The sequence below is a fragment of the Macrosteles quadrilineatus genome, unplaced genomic scaffold (assembly GCF_028750875.1).
Source record: "Macrosteles quadrilineatus isolate MER2022 unplaced genomic scaffold, UCM_ALF_1.0 Scaffold_30__1_contigs__length_1495292, whole genome shotgun sequence".
Taxonomy (NCBI): Eukaryota; Metazoa; Arthropoda; class Insecta; order Hemiptera; family Cicadellidae; genus Macrosteles; species Macrosteles quadrilineatus.
This window is the reverse complement of record NW_026542623.1, coordinates 968893-987414: the sequence shown is the minus strand read 5'-3', so window position 1 is coordinate 987414 and position 18522 is coordinate 968893.

The window sequence follows — 18522 nt, the reverse complement described above, 5'->3', positions numbered from 1 at the left end:
GAGAAGGAGTTTCTTGTTAAACAATAACCTGGAAAACCAATACAATGTAATGCATTGTCATCCCTCATTGGTATTGTACCTTACAAGCTCTGTTGTTCTTTACTCATTTTCAAAAACATATAAATTATAAAATATGCCATTTTTTTTGTTTATTTTACATATAGGTCTATATTATTGTATGAACATAATTTCTGTATTTCATATACGTAAAAACAATGAGACCATGCTAAATTACAGAATTCAGTAACAAAGGAAGTTGATATTGTGCTATATACCTGAGGGTGTAAATATAGAGGTGGGTATTTTCATAGAGACCTAATGATGAATCAGAATGTGAAAGTTTTATGGTAGAAATATCAAGAAAGCAAGAGTAACATCATCAGAGGTAACATGGTCATCAAGGAATTCATAGAGAGGGGTCAGTCAGGTTGAACTAGTAAATTGCAATGATTCATCCAATATAGAAACAATAGTTACAAATAACCAGAACCAATCACTGAATATTTTAGTTAGTCTTCCTATCCTACTCTTAAAATGTGAAACTCATTTTTACATGAGTTATAGAGTTCATGCCCGGCAACATGAGTGTAATAATGGTTCCAAATGTATTTATCTTATTTTATGGTAGATTTCATTGTGTATGCTTACTCTATGGTAAAGATCTTTGAGATAATTTTATATTTAACACACTTAGATTAGTGAATAAATCATCAAAGTGTGATATAAATATGCTGGGTGAAACGTATTAAAACTTGCTATTATGTGTTATTGTACTTTGTGTTGATTAATATGTGTTTGGTAAATTAGCATGGCACAACACACAATCCCACATCTTGCTAATCGTAGTTGGTAGTTTAGGTGGTCAAAGTAGAAGTAGGGAGCATTGACTTTCTACAATCATTATCAATTAATTTTATCAATTAAAGGATTGTCAAATGTCTCGGTTTTGCTAACTATGACCTGGTGTCCCGAAAAGGGCTCTTAAGACCATAAGATAACAATACATAAAGTTTGGACTATTGACTGTGATGTGAATTTATGCATACTTCATCATACAAATGTTACACTATAGTATTTTTACAATTTCTCACTGTGACTGTGATGTGAATTTGTGTGTATTTCATCACATAAATTTCACACTATTTTCACACATTTCACACCACTATTATGATGTGTTGTGCCTGCATGGGTGTGTTGAGCCATGGATATCATAAACCACAAAGCTATAAGGACGTATGCTAGAACTGATCTAACCTCTGCCAAACCCTGAATACGAGCCTGGAGGTACAGACTTCGGACCAAGGATCAATTGTAAATAGACAAACCTGCATGATAGGATATAGAACACTGAAAAATGCAAATGTTAGAAACTTTAGCTTTTACTTATTTAGTCTTACCATCCTCTGTTTTGGAGGAAACTGCCTTACAACCAACATGATGAAGATTGTATTAATACTCATGATCTTGGTCATTATAAAATTGATCAAACATAAATCTGTATTTGCCATTATTCATAGACCTTTCCTTGTCTATTATGAAAAAGCCATCAAACACTGGTGGTATTGATTAAATGAAAAGTCATTATTAATATGATTGTTAAATATAAGGTTTTAAATTTATATTGCCTTGTTTGGATAATATTAGAAAATGTACGTTATCGCATAAATGTTTGTGTACTTTCTAAGTAAAAGCAGTTAATATTTTTATGTTGACCCATTGAGAGAAATTGTATACTATTTGTACTATAAAAGGTCTATTCATGCATATCAGTCCAGTAAAAGTTCTATTATAATCCAGTCATAGGTCAGTCTCAATTGCATCCATAGTTTCTCAGTCAACCTGTCAGTCATTTGGTTACAGTCTGTTTTCTAACTCTTCATTAACCGATGTTATATAACATTTTTTATTTGAAACACAATATTCTATAAAATTTTCATTGGCCAGTTTTTGTTGATTGTTATAAACTGTACTTGATATACAAACACATACGTTGTCATCAGTCAGGCGTCCAAACAATTAAAAAATATCGTTGAGAAGAAATCGGTTGTTGTATTTAACAACATAAAGGTGGATTCACAAACGGTATGTAATAGTTTAATCACGTCACAGTGTATACAGCAACTGACTGTGACTGTGATGTGAATTTGATTAGTTGTGTGTAATGTGTGAAAATAGTGTGAAATTTTTGAAATTGCTTCCAGTTTATATGTTGTCATTAAGCAAGCGTTTAAAAATCCAACAATATCGTTGAGAAGAAACCAGCTGTTGTATTTTATGACACAAAAGGTCGATTCACACACGACAAGTCACAGTTCAATCACATCAGTCACGACACAGTGTATACACCAACTGACTGTGACTGTGATGTGAATTTGTGTGTACTTCGTCACACAAATTTACAACAACTGACTGTGACTGTAATGTGAATTTGTGTGTACTTCGTCACTCAAATTTTACACAAATTTCACACATATTTCACACATTTCACACAAATATCATAATAGTTGTGTGAAATGTGTGAAATATGTGTGAAATTTGTGTAAAATTTGAGTGACGAAGTACACACAAATTCACATTACAGTCACAGTCAGTTGTTGTAAATTTGTGTGACGAAGTACACACAAATTCACATCACAGTCACAGTCAGTTGGTGTATACACTGTGTCGTGACTGATGTGATTGAACTGTGACTTGTCGTGTGTGAATCGACCTTTTGTGTCATAAAATACAACAGCTGGTTTCTTCTCAACGATATTGTTGGATTTTTAAACGCTTGCTTAATGACAACATATAAACTGGAAGCAATTTCAAAAATTTCACACTATTTTCACACATTACACACAACTAATCAAATTCACATCACAGTCACAGTCAGTTGCTGTATACACTGTGACGTGATTAAACTATTACATACCGTTTGTGAATCCACCTTTATGTTGTTAAATACAACAACCGATTTCTTCTCAACGATATTTTTTAATTGTTTGGACGCCTGACTGATGACAACGTATGTGTTTGTATATCAAGTACAGTTTATAACAATCAACAAAAACTGGCCAATGAAAATTTTATAGAATATTGTGTTTCAAATAAAAAATGTTATATAACATCGGTTAATGAAGAGTTAGAAAACAGACTGTAACCAAATGACTGACAGGTTGACTGAGAAACTATGGATGCAATTGAGACTGACCTATGACTGGATTATAATAGAACTTTTACTGGACTGATATGCATGAATAGACCTTTTATAGTACAAATAGTATACAATTTCTCTCAATGGGTCAACATAAAAATATTAACTGCTTTTACTTAGAAAGTACACAAACATTTATGCGATAACGTACATTTTCTAATATTATCCAAACAAGGCAATATAAATTTAAAACCTTATATTTAACAATCATATTAATAATGACTTTTCATTTAATCAATACCACCAGTGTTTGATGGCTTTTTCATAATAGACAAGGAAAGGTCTATGAATAATGGCAAATACAGATTTATGTTTGATCAATTTTATAATGACCAAGATCATGAGTATTAATACAATCTTCATCATGTTGGTTGTAAGGCAGTTTCCTCCAAAACAGAGGATGGTAAGACTAAATAAGTAAAAGCTAAAGTTTCTAACATTTGCATTTTTCAGTGTTCTATATCCTATCATGCAGGTTTGTCTATTTACAATTGATCCTTGGTCCGAAGTCTGTACCTCCAGGCTCGTATTCAGGGTTTGGCAGAGGTTAGATCAGTTCTAGCATACGTCCTTATAGCTTTGTGGTTTATGATATCCATGGCTCAACACACCCATGCAGGCACAACACATCATAATAGTGGTGTGAAATGTGTGAAAATAGTGTGAAATTTATGTGATGAAATACACACAAATTCACATCACAGTCACAGTGAGAAATTGTAAAAATACTATAGTGTAACATTTGTATGATGAAGTATGCATAAATTCACATCACAGTCAATAGTCCAAACTTTATGTATTGTTATCTTATGGTCTTAAGAGCCCTTTTCGGGACACCAGGTCATAGTTAGCAAAACCGAGACATTTGACAATCCTTTAATTGATAAAATTAATTGATAATGATTGTAGAAAGTCAATGCTCCCTACTTCTACTTTGACCACCTAAACTACCAACTACGATTAGCAAGATGTGGGATTGTGTGTTGTGCCATGCTAATTTACCAAACACATATTAATCAACACAAAGTACAATAACACATAATAGCAAGTTTTAATACGTTTCACCCAGCATATTTATATCACACTTTGATGATTTATTCACTAATCTAAGTGTGTTAAATATAAAATTATCTCAAAGATCTTTACCATAGAGTAAGCATACACAATGAAATCTACCATAAAATAAGATAAATACATTTGGAACCATTATTACACTCATGTTGCCGGGCATGAACTCTATAACTCATGTAAAAATGAGTTTCACATTTTAAGAGTAGGATAGGAAGACTAACTAAAATATTCAGTGATTGGTTCTGGTTATTTGTAACTATTGTTTCTATATTGGATGAATCATTGCAATTTACTAGTTCAACCTGACTGACCCCTCTCTATGAATTCCTTGATGACCATGTTACCTCTGATGATGTTACTCTTGCTTTCTTGATATTTCTACCATAAAACTTTCACATTCTGATTCATCATTAGGTCTCTATGAAAATACCCACCTCTATATTTACACCCTCAGGTATATAGCACAATATCAACTTCCTTTGTTACTGAATTCTGTAATTTAGCATGGTCTCATTGTTTTTACGTATATGAAATACAGAAATTATGTTCATACAATAATATAGACCTATATGTAAAATAAACAAAAAAAATGGCATATTTTATAATTTATATGTTTTTGAAAATGAGTAAAGAACAACAGAGCTTGTAAGGTACAATACCAATGAGGGATGACAATGCATTACATTGTATTGGTTTTCCAGGTTATTGTTTAACAAGAAACTCCTTCTCACATCAATTGCTCAACAAATAAAATCTTTTTCCATCACTATCGATGGTCATCGTTTTATCACTTTAACTAAATCAGTATATCTCAACATAAATAGTATCCCCATTATGATTAATTACTGTAAACACAATGAATATCTAAGAAAATACCCAAAACAATCCCAATAATTATAGCAAATTTCATTGTGCACTAAAATGCGATTGTTTGTAGCTACCCTTCACAATAACTTTCTCTTCTTTGCATAAAGTAGTTTTCATCTTTATTTTGTCTTTTCATTGAAGAGTACATTCACTACAAGAGTCTTATGTATACAAACAATTTATGTACGATTTTCCAAGTAAAGGTTGTTCCAGCCCGAAAGTATAAAACACAGTCGGGGCCTTTAGAGTTTGCATTTTCATCTATTTTTTTTTATTACAGTCTGAGGCTCTAACTAAATATCCAATTTTGATTGTAGAAAGTCAATGCTCCCTACTTCTACTTTGACCACTTAAACTACTAACTACGATTAGCAAGGTGTGGGATTGTGTGTTGTGCCAAACACATATTAATCCACACAAAGTACAATAACACATAATAATACTGTTCAGTGGATCTCTGCTGATACTAGTGATAGGGGTTGAGCTCATCACAACCCAAACTTTCAATCAAAGAGGCATCGCATCCGACATTAACTTTAAGTCCTAAACTGAATATTATATTTTGCTTACATTCAGAGAGACAAACTGAATACCATCTAGCATGCCTTACTAATCTTAGGAATGAGCTGGTCACAACTAAAAAGAGAACCCAGTCTTTGCACCACACATAAACTGTACACAATTCATCACTTGGGACGAGAAGCAAGCCTGCAACAATACTGTGGAGCAGGACTAATTTTAAATAGCAATTCCTAGTCCTCACATGAGGTTAAATATAATTTCGGCACGAAATATTTGCCTGATTCCTCGGTAATACATGTTTCAAGATCCTAAAATAGTTGAGTAAAAAACATATTTTTTTTTATTTTTTTACAAATATTTAGTTCAGACAAGGAAAAATCCACCAGAGGTCTCAAGACTACGTGTTTCTTGCCATTTAAAGGGATTCCAGCAACACATTATATTTATAAATATTTCAAACCAAATGGTACAAAACTCACATGATACAGAGATTAATGGGGATTGGAAATATTTTTGGAGTTGGACATTATTTGTATAGAAATATATAGAGAATGAGCATGATTTTTAAAAAGTGGCTTAACATCTCCCCATGTTATTCTCATAGGTAAAACATAAAAAAAACACCTCTTTGCCCTATTCTATCTATTGGATTGAGATACGGCAAAACAGTAAATAAACATTTAGGCACATTACATTGAATTCAATTTTTGGTAAAAAAACAATAATACAGGATACAAATTTAAAAATCTAAAATTTATATGAGTACCATTTGGTAAATAAATTAAATGGTTCCATTTGTATGACAATGTATTATAACATAATATCAGTGTTGGAAATGGTTACAAACTCCATGCATTACTGGTGTGACTTTATCGTTTTAAAATACTTATTTAAAAAAAAAACTGCTTGAGATACGGCAAAACAGTAAATAAAGATTTAGGCACACTACATTGGTTTCAACTTTTGATAAAAAAACAATAATACAACATAAAAATCAAATAGTATTTTAACATTATTTTAAATGAGTACAAATAAATCAAACAGTTATCATGAAAATGTTATAAGTCTATACTTGATTCCATTATTTTAAAAGTCCATTATAAATGTTCTAAATTTGTAATTTAATCACCAGAGGATCCAATAACTCAAAATTTTATATTTTTTTTTTATATGAGTACAAATAAATCAAACTGTTTTCATTTGTATGCCAATGCATTGTAATATAATATCAGCATTAGTAAATATAGGTCTCCTTTATTGTTTAAAAGTTCTTATATCTCAAAAAGGCTTGATATAAAACAAAACGGCTAAAATTCCAGCCTAGTACATGGGTTTCAACATAATAATACAGCATAAAAAGTTAAACAATTTTAAACCATTTACCAGTTTCTTTTGTATGTGAATATGTTATAATATAATTTCAACAATGACAATGGTTTCAAACTCCAGGTGTTGCCAGCACGGCAGTGTCGGGGGCGTGATGATGTTCAAAGTGATGCGCCTCCTAGTCCTATCACTTACACATTGGTCTAGCTTCTAATAAAAATATTTATAGCATGAAATTTATATATTAAAATTCTACATGAACTACTGTTTAATACAATATAAATATAATTTAATTTGTGCTAGTGTGTAATTATTAATTAAGGAAAATATAAAAAGGTTACTCTAAGTAAACATGAAAAAGTAAGTAAGCGAGGATTTTTTTTATTTTTTGGTCAGAGAAAAACTGTCAGTGGGAAAAGTATAGATGATTAGATGTTACTCAATTTTTGTTTCAAACATTTTTTCATAAGACTTTTAGTTTGTCATCGCTGGGGATCAGAAGTGTGCCTATGGGTTAGGAGCACGCCCGAGTTCGCGTGTCGAGAGCCGGGTCTTTAAAAAAGTGGCCAAAAAAATGAGCCATTTTCCAGGCTTGTTTTTTCAGTATTAATAACATTTTTTCACCAAAAAATGCCCCCATATAGCCTCTAAAACGCCAAAAATGGGGTAAAACCATCATATTTTACCTATTTGGGGTGTTTTTTCGCCAACAAATTTCAAAAGTCCTGAGTCCAAAAACGCCGAAAGTGAGGTAAAACCCTCATATTATATCTACTAACATAGGTCATAATAAAGTTTAAGAATGACACAAGTATTTAAAAGATAAAACTTTTTATTGAATACAATAAGTTACGAAAAATTATATTTACTGTTAGCAAGGAAAGGCTTACCTTGATGTTAATTTTATCACTAGAGAAACCATTATTTTTGACACAAGTTCTTATTTTACAAGCGAAGTGAAAAAGTCTGAAAATTAACAACGACCAAAAAGGCTTCTTTAATTTTACTAATTTACAAAATATGAAATTCATACACGGCTTCCCTATATAAATTAGCTTCTAAATCATCCTTTTACACAATCACATACGAACAGCCGTTACCTTTTTTGGATACCAAATTCATCTTAAAATTCCTACGAATAACAGATCATGACAAATATATATGCTTGCACAACTATGCTTATACAACTAACTGTTAGGAAATATTGAACGACACAGACTAACCTGAAATGCTCACAGAAAGCGATCAAACCAGGATTATATTGAGTAACCACAAAGCCACAGGTAATGGACCAATAACAGGACACCTGTCACACCACAACAATAGGCCTATATGATGTTCTCTTGATATACAGGTGTGTTTTCGAAAGTAGTACCTATCACTTTATTTAGTCAATTCCCCGTATATGGAAAATGTTTTTACTGTAGGTATCATGGTATGACCTAGACCCAGAACTGATTAACTTTTTCGTTTCAATGTAACCTGAGGCCACATACCTTATAACCATAAAAGGAGGATGTCAATGAGAAAGAATTTATCTAGTCGGGAAATGTTTAACGAATTACTCTATGCTAGATGCAGAAGGTCATGGAACTATCACATGGATTCCATTAGGTCCATTATGTCAAGTGATTGGCAAGATTTGAGCCCGAGACCTCTGGGATCAAAGGCCTGCACTCTACCCCTAGACAAGCTCGCTTCCCAATAAATATAATTGTGCAATTAAAGAACGTTATTCCTTTCACATAACCACTAGATTTTTAGTGTTTATTACCATCAAATCTTACAGCTGTTCATTCGATCCCTTAAGGAGTTGTTTTTGTAACCAGATGTCATTTGATATTTAACTATCAACGCTAATTCAATCCATACAATTTTGTCGTGACATAGAAAATAAAGACCAGGGTTTGATCAATTGTCCATTAGAAAAATATAATTACGTAAAAATACAAACTAAAAATACTTGAATATAATTTAACTTTGGATGTAATTTAACATGGAGGACATTAAGATTACTATTTATTGCAACTGTATTTAAGTTGCTGTAGGAGACGTGTTGGATTGGATTGTGTGGTTAAAACAAAGTGTTGGTTGAGACCCAGGAGAGGAGATTCAATCTGCAGAAGCGTTTTCTCCCCAGGGTTTGTAACTACAAGCTGGGACAGTATTGTAGCCTGTATAAGTGTATTTGTTATAATTGTCTGGCTTAGATAATAATTGTATGTTTTGTGAACTATGTTAAAATGATAGTTGAAATAGCAAGCGATAGTGATTTGTCGCTCCTGTATCGTTAATATTTTATACACAGTTTTAGAAAGGGTTTTGTTTAAAATGCTGTGCCTACATCCTGTTATGTAAAAGGAAACATTTGCGTTGAATTTACAAAAAAACTGTTTGATTGCAGCTTGACTTAGATAATACGATTATTGGAAACTGTCTACGAATGGTTTTTACAAAGATGATTTACATTTTTTTCTAACAGTGAAGATACAATCTTTGAAAATTACAATAAATTGAATTTTAGGAATAAACACATTTTTTACTAACAAATAAAGAATAAAATAAACACATGTAAAAACACGAAAGTTAATCAAGCTTGTTCTAAACTAACCTTTCAAACGCAACTACATAATCATATCACGTTCACATTCACGTATTCATGACACATCTGTTTTCAAGTTGTCTTTGTGAATGACAACTGTGTGACTTTTTTTCGTTGAAACATTATGAGCAAGCTAAATAAAATCTTTAATTTAACTGTGCCAAACATTGCCAAAGCGGAAAATGAGACATTAATGTATGAACTTTACGCTTTTGAAAAATTATCTTTGTGAAACAACTCTAGAAAACCGTATTTTCGGAAATTGTTATGACTTTTATTTAAAAACTTGCAAGTGTTATTGGGATTATAATGCATTGCAGATTTTCTGCTTGTGTACGTTTAAACTTATCCACCTACACATTTGAAGTGTAAAAGATTGATTTGTAAAATAATTAGTCACAATATATTTACTATATCACAGAGCTTATGCTTGTATATTTTTGTTCCTAAAATATGAGTACCCGAGGTATCAATTTCTTTTTTTTACAACGTGATATAAAATGAAATGAGATGAAAAATCGTTTATTTTTCAGGCAAAGTTAGGGCCACATGGCCCTTTCTTACACTTAACCTGACATTCAAAATATATTTTTTTTTTAAACGAACGCCACAAAATATTACTTGAAAAAAGAAACCGACGTTACAAGACTCCAGACCCTGATGTGCCAATGTCCCTGATAGGATTCGGATTCTATATTGAACACTGGGTCTTACCCCAACATTTCAATTTGCAGTTCCTCCACAAATGTTTTGTTAGCTTTGATTAAATTTTAGCACAAGAATAGAGTATTGTGCGATTGACAAACATATTTTTTTCACATAACTTAGTTCCATTGCGCCTTGTTATCTAGAATTATTTGACTTAAGTATATTTAGAAGAAAATGTATTGAATTTTTACAAAAAGTGATCGTATGTACGAATATCCATCTCTTATTTAGTAACAAATCATTGTTACATAGTCATTTATTGAGACCAAATACTTAGTATTGTTAACTAAAAATAAAGATGAAATACATAAATATTATGAGACTGCAACCCCTCTAACAGGGATGTTAAGTAACACTTTCACATCGAGTCTTGGCAGATGGATGACTAAAGTTGTTGAATATAAGTTATTAACTTGGTTTTTAAAACTAAAACCATATACCCACTAACCCAGGATGAACGTGCATTATTATTTTGTTTTATGTACAAATTACTTGATAGATTACAGAAAGGTTTACGTTTTATATATATATATATATAAATATATATATATATATATATATATATATATTTATGATGTACGTCTTTCAACGTTACACTATTAACTTGAAAAGCAATACTTTTGTATTTGATAGACAATTATAAGAGCTACATATCATGCTGTTTAGTAGTTTTATATTTTTTTATGTCCAACCTTTACATTCTAGAACGCTAGGTCATAACTGTTTTAAGCACTACTTCAGGCTAGTTCTAGAGGGTCGTGGTGTTTATAACAGATAAAGTCATTCGGTGATTGGTGGGTGTTGAACCCAGTACCTCCAAGTCCAAATCCCCCAGACCAGCTCCCCCCTACTGTTTAGTAGGGGTTGTATCGTCTAAAATCCATCCACCAATCGAATATTTTAAGAACAATCACATTTCATTTACGTTTTATAATAGTGTTGTACTGTTACATCTTACTTAGACGTTACCTGATTTTTCTTTGATTCTTCGTCAATGAGAGACATCGAAAGAGGTCATCCTTTCATCGCAAAATCATCTCGATCTTGAAATCTGTATTGAAATTAAAATTAATTATGAACAAAACTTTTTTAAATATAACAAGAATCAAATTTTAATCGACTTTCTCAACCCTCCAAGATACATTGAGATTTAATTTCCTTCACAAACTATTTAGTACCCTTGTAGTCGATGTTGTACTTGTATAGACTTGCAAATTGATCCTTGGAATTCCTACATCAAAGGAGTAACCTAAGTGTTCTTCGTCTAAACGTAACTTGGACATTGTTGATCGTAGCTAGTACCTTATTAAATTTAGATTGTTCAAGGTAATCTTTTGACGTTATCAATATGATACTCATCTTGTTAAAAGCTGGCTTTGACAACAAATGTTTGAAGTTTTCAAGATAAAGCTAGAAGCTGTTGAAAGTTTAGTACAAAACAAACTTCAGCAACTACGGTTTCACAGTTTATACAACATTTATGTCCACGTCACCTCTGGTTACCAACGTTTACACATTGGCTTTGTGTGTCTTGCTTGAAATTTTTATTGACTTATTTTATTCGTGTATTTCAATAAATGATTCTTTTGTCATAATATACGATGTTGTTTATAAAAGTCTTAAATCTGAAATTGCTTGTGAATTGTAAACAATTTTGATTGATTTGGTTGGCAATCCTTTGTCGGTAGAGCATGGGAATTCGGTCTGCGAGGTCCCGGGTTCAAATCCTGCCAATCACCAATGGATGTTGAGTAAGTTATGTCGCAAGACCGTCTAGAATCATCCTGAAGCAATGTGAAAAACAATTCTGGGTCTTAACCTAAAGGAAGAAAGAAATAGGATATTAGAAACACTTGCAAAACTAAATGCTTAAGGACGTTTACACTTCGATTTTTAAAATAAACTCTAAGTAGAACAAAATTATGCTATAGTAGCAGGGTTTAAGCTGCGGTAGCATTTTTAGCATTTTGCTACATAGTTTTTGCAGGCAAATTTGCTGCAGATAGAATTGAAGATGTAGTGTTCAAGCATGTAATATTAATGAAAATTTTTTTATGCTTAAAGAATAATATTTTTTGATACAGTTGTCTGAGAGTTTGTAGTATTTTTGCTGAAACATATTTAATCCAGCCTAAGCCATGTCATAGCAGTCTTAGTGTTTGGTATGATGTTATTAACTAGACTCAAAATATCTTTCAAGTGTAAGATAGTTAACAAAGTAACTAAACAATAAAGTGCACAGCACTAGTAGCAAAATTAATTAAAATTCACCATGTAAGCAGTTAAAGCTCTCGTGGATCATCAAGGTACCATTTCGCTAAACTACAACATGTTTTACTTTATGGTAAATGCGTCAAAAATTTTATAAGTTTAGTTTAAAAAAATGATATCCTTATATTTATTACGGAAGAGAACTTTTTATACTAACAATGGGAGTTTTTATAACGAGATAACCTATTTAAAATCTTGATATCAAAAGAGACGACATGCTTTTAGAATATTCCTGACGAAGTTATGTTGGAAAATAAATATACTTTATGCAAAAATTTGTTATGATTTTAATTTTTTAGCAATTCAAAGCTATCTGACATAACCGTATATTTTCTGATATTTTTTGTTTGGCAATAGATTCAAGTAGCTCTCTAATTAATGGATGTATACATCACTATGACATCAATACTCTTTTGAACTAAATATATTCATTATTTGACTTGTTATTGTAAAATTACATGACAGACATATTTATTAATAAAGCTCCTCTGCGAAAAATGTACATACAACGTTTAATCAGGTTATGTCATAGCTCTCGCTTTAAACCAATAAATAATTGGCTATTAATTTTGATTGTTTACTTTTATTTTGGTATTTTAGTCCACCCATAGCCCCCCAAAAGGTGTTATACCCACCCATATGTGTAGTATAAGAAATATAAAATATATTTGATCTAATTTGTAATCTCTTTGAAATATTAACGTAAACTTAATTTTATATCTACTGATTTGTGTAAAAAAAATCTGTTAAGCAAACTTTATCTACCCTCTAAGTTTTAATAGAAGGTATAGCAAAATATAACCAGCATAATATGGTTACTGTCAATGATATTATTTTTCATCTTAGCTAGACACAGTGTATTATAGCGTATACTTTTTATATAAGTAAAAATATATACACTCTGCCGTAATATATTTTCTGCAAAAACTTCAAACGTTTAAAAGAACTAGTATAATGGTCGTGCTGATTATTGTCACGTCTGGGTTATCGAAAATCAGGTGTGACGTAGTTCCAAGTATTATCCAAGTGAAGTATAAAAAGGAATAATATTACAAGTGCTTCTGTTGCAGATGTGTTTCACTAATTAGAAGTGATGTTGCACGAATAATTATAAAGAAACAGATAACGATCATCTCCTGAACTTTATATACTCTTCAAGATCTTATCATACGAATTCGCTTCCAAAAGTCTCTTTAATTTGATACGTCGGTTCCAAACTTGGGTTGATGGCTAGGCTAACGCCCACAATTCATATGGCATTAACAGTGTAGCCAATCAAGCTGTGAAAAATAATTATAAGTCATAGGACCAAAACAAAGAGAACATCACTCTATTGATCACATGACAATCTCCGTTTGTCAAATGGTATCGGCTTTATATCTTTGACAGTGATATGAGGTTTTCAGTTGTACACTGTTCCCTTTGTTTGTAAAATATACTACGTTTAATCAAAATTGTAAACTAAAACTTTAGACTTTGCGTGCAAGGTTAATCAACTATGCTATTAAAAATAAACAGAATATTATTATTCTTTGACCTTGTAGAAATGTTTCAAAATTGTCCAATTCACACTACTCGTAAATGAAAAATTATTAATGTTCTTGGGATTTCATCTCAAACAAGCTCTTATTACTTGAGATGGTTAAAGCTATATGCAACTATACTACAAGTTACTTTGCATACATCTTTGACCCTTGAATTACCTTTCAACTTTGCTGTCTTTCAAATTTACATTGTTAACTTGCGAGAAACATTGCATAATTTGAGCATGAAAACAAATATAAATATTTCACACTTTTTTCCTCAGGTCTGATTATTTTACTAAATTAATTTTAAAAACCACCATTTCCCTTGTACATTTGAGAATCGAAACACTTTTTAGTATAAACCAATCAATTAAATATTCAATATGTTATATTAAACAGAAAAATCTTAAATAGTTTTTTTTCATCCCATTATAAACATTTACTATTAATTCGAATGTTAATTCTTGCACTAAAGTTTGTGAAAGTAAAAAGAAAACGAAATCCTGAGAGTAATGTCTGCAATCATTTAGAGTACAGACATCATAAGTAAAGTGCTGAAATTACGGAACAATGTTTTGGCTTTTATCAGACATTGTAGTGAAATATAAGAGATTTTCCAGACAGTGACATGATGCTCAAAGTTATCTCCTAATTCTTGTGGTGATAAAAACAAGTAGCACAACTAATTGAGGTTTATTGTTTTAAATAATTAACAATTACACACCTCACACGTTATATTGAAAACACCGTCGCCATTTTCATGACACCTTACAAAACCTGGACATGTAATTAAATTTTATGAATTCAGGAGGAAAAAAATAAAACTGTTATAAAGTTGGTCGACGAACTATACAAATTTTCTATAGAAATAAAATTGTAACTTTGAAGTGATCTAAATTCTATTTTTAAGGATTTTATATAGTTGCTTTTAGAGCTACACTAAGTATCACTTATTTAGCTCTAAGATATATGTGACACTTTAAACATTTACCATTTTTGCCGATGCCATCTTGGTTAGAGTTTATACAACTGTATGATCAATAACGGATTTTAAATCAAGAAGATCTTTGTTGAAACTAAATTGAATATGTAGAACTACATAGCTATCCAATAAGTATTGCTTCATTGGTATACAAGCTCTGATAAACGGGATTAATTTATTTCGAGATGAAATTCGATTATTTCATCAACCTATTCCGGGATTTTTAAAAGGAAACCGGATGGACAGGAAACATAATTGTATTCATAAAAATACTCCTGGTTCAGTTGTTTAGGAGAAAAGAATACTGTTATTAAATGCAGCCACTCGGTAAATCCACAAACCATTGTTTTTCTATAACAATAGACTTGGAACTCGGCGCAATATGCAAATGTCGATGCCAGAAATTTAAGTTTCCGTGACCCATATAATCTGAGATGATAAACTGATCTTTAAAAACTTGTTTGATTTAGTTAATCCTTAAAAAAAAGAAAGATGATGTGCGCTTATAGGTTTTTATAGCGATAAATGGCAATACGTTATTACTTTATTTGATGTATTCATGAAAATGTAAGAGTATCAGGTGAAACGAGCTTAAGTAAATAAATATGTAACAGTGAAAGAATAATCAGTTCATTTATCTTACTTGGCGATAACCTGACACCTCGGGTGGATGTTGTTCTCTGCTTGGCAATATTTCTTGAGAAAAACTTATGATTTTTCATCGTTAAGCTTTGCAATAGCGTTATTGGTACCATTTTAAAACCACGTATATTATAACAAATAACGTTATGACCAAGAGTGGAATTTAAATATTACGATACAGTGTGTAAATTAAGTCTTGAACAAATCTGTATTTTTTACCCGAAATAGACACTGTAGAAATATTCTGTTTATAGTGTTGATTTTTAACAAAGGATCCGTAATTTTTTACAATAAACATAGTGTTTAACCCCCTAACAGGGTAGAGGTTAGGGGTGATTTATTTTTTCTAATCACAACCCCTATTGAGTGACCCCCTCATTTTGAAAAGATTGGTTAAAAGAAACACAATGACGCAACCCCGAGGTGAATATCTCACCCCTAGCCAAAATGGTAGGTATTCCAAAAAGGGTGCTTTTTCAATTAAATCAAATTTTGGAATACCTGCCATTTAGGCTAGGGGCGAGATATTCACCTCGGGGTTGCGTCATTGTGTTTCGTTTGACAATCCGTTCGATATAAGGGGTCACTCAATAGGGGTTGCTATTTGAAACAAATAAGTCATTCCCCTACCCCCTATCCAGTTGGGGGGGGGGAACAAATTTGTTGTGTAAAAAATTGCGGAACCTTTGTTTAGAAACAATGTCACAAACAGGATATTTCTATCTATTTCAGTTTTAAAAATACAGATTTGTTTCAAGACTTAATTTACACACTGTATAGATGTTAATTAATATTTTAATTGAATTGAAAGAGGATTTGGAAATGTTGTAATTCAAATTATTTTGTTGCTCGGAGCTTAAGGCAGTACAAAGCATTGCATACGTTTCTAGTTAAAGCTATTGTTAGAGAAGGTTTTATTTTAGATCGTGGTGACTAAGAAGAGAAAGGAAATACCCGATTAATCCTTGCTTACGCTCAATGAAGCGTTTCCTGTATAGAATGGATCTCTCGTGTTAATTCTCTAGAAAGGAACACTTTTGTATTGAAATTTTATAGGAGTTTTGTCCACTGGTACATAGTATACATTGAAACATGACTATGACCTTAGAGTCGAAACTAGTTGTTTGATAATTAAAATGAGTTAAAAGGGTACTAACGTTTTTATAATGTTTTTAATTGTTTATATAAAACTCCATATACTCCATGTATAACCACATACTTAAAATGTTCGTCATGACGAGAAACCTTACGCAAAACTAACTAATATTTCTTAAATTGCCCTTTAAGGTCGTAATCCCTTTCTAAAGGGAACTTTCCACAGTAGGCTACTTATTTGTTATTCTTTCAATGCATGACCTTGTTAAAATTATGTGTGATTATTTGTTTGAATGTATTCTGTTTTGTTTATTTCAGCTTAACCTAACCAATCAACAGTTTTATTAATACTTATGAAGCCAAACGGGGTGATGACCGGGAGTAACAGCTAGTTATAGTTAATTACCTTTGTGCTGTCATTGAACTAAAATAAGTACAATATTCAACTGAAATATTAAACGTATATGTATTTTGACACCGGTATGAAAACGAAAAGCGAAGTTACCGTGCCACCGTCTTAGGACTTATGACCACTACGTGTCGTGGAAAAGAATGAGTCGGTGTTTTAATATTGAAAAAGCAGAACTTGATAAATTTATAGCGGTTTTATCCCTTACCTTTCATCACTTTCTTCTTCGCCATCTTTTAACTCTTGTGCATCTGTATTTACATTAAAGTAAACACTCTAAATCTTGAGCTTTTTATATCAGTAGTTTAATATGCTACTTTGCCTCAATCAAGTATAGTTTGTATGCCACCCTATTCTCAAATATCATCACATTTTTTTTAATGATAAATATAATATATTGTAATAGCAACACGTTGACAAGATGGTCTTAGCATGGGTCTACTTATATAAACCCGTTCTATAAAGTTTGAGCACAATAAATCTGCAGTTAATGAATAATTTCAACTCTATGGCTTAACGCCAGTTAAAATAACATGAACACACAAACTCTAATTATGTTTGATTTAATTCATATCTGCTTAGAGTTTATCAGCACAAGTTGGTTTAAACACTCCCTGTGCAGATATGCATAAATCAACATGCTTAAACGGGTAATCCCAATGAAGATACATAGTCATATCGAAACAGTGATCTTGCTACTGTTAACATTGTTTTGGTTCTCAAAATCAACTACTTTTGATTCTTTTACATACAAATCTAAATTTTAATTGTGGAAAAAAAGAGGTTGAAATATATTATAGTAAATAGAGAAAAATTAGGCCTTATATAAGCACATATAAATAGAGGCAACCTCCTTTAAGTTAATAAGGACACCTTTAAAAATGAAATTGTATTATAAATATTTAAAAAAATAAACCAGTTAAGATTACTCTGAACTTGTGTCTGTATATAATATTTTTTTGTTACGATAAAAAATCTCATTTTAGAAAATATGAAGCGAAAACAAAGAAAACTACGCTATTGTGCATATGACAATCTCCGTTTTCTCCAATAGTAACAGTCTTCATTTCTTTGACTCGAAAACGTTTTCTGATGTTCACTTTTCTCTTTTCCATAAAATTAATTTTGTTAAAGAACAAAACAAACTTAACGTCTATCTTTCTTTCGCTGATTTTGTTTGAGTTTGGTCCAGTGTTTCCTGAAACTAGTTTTAATGTATTTTCCCAGTTAACTTCTCCTGTTGTAATTTATACATCGTGCAAACTATAGTTAAAGGACTCAAAACTATTTTGGCAGCTTCAAAGA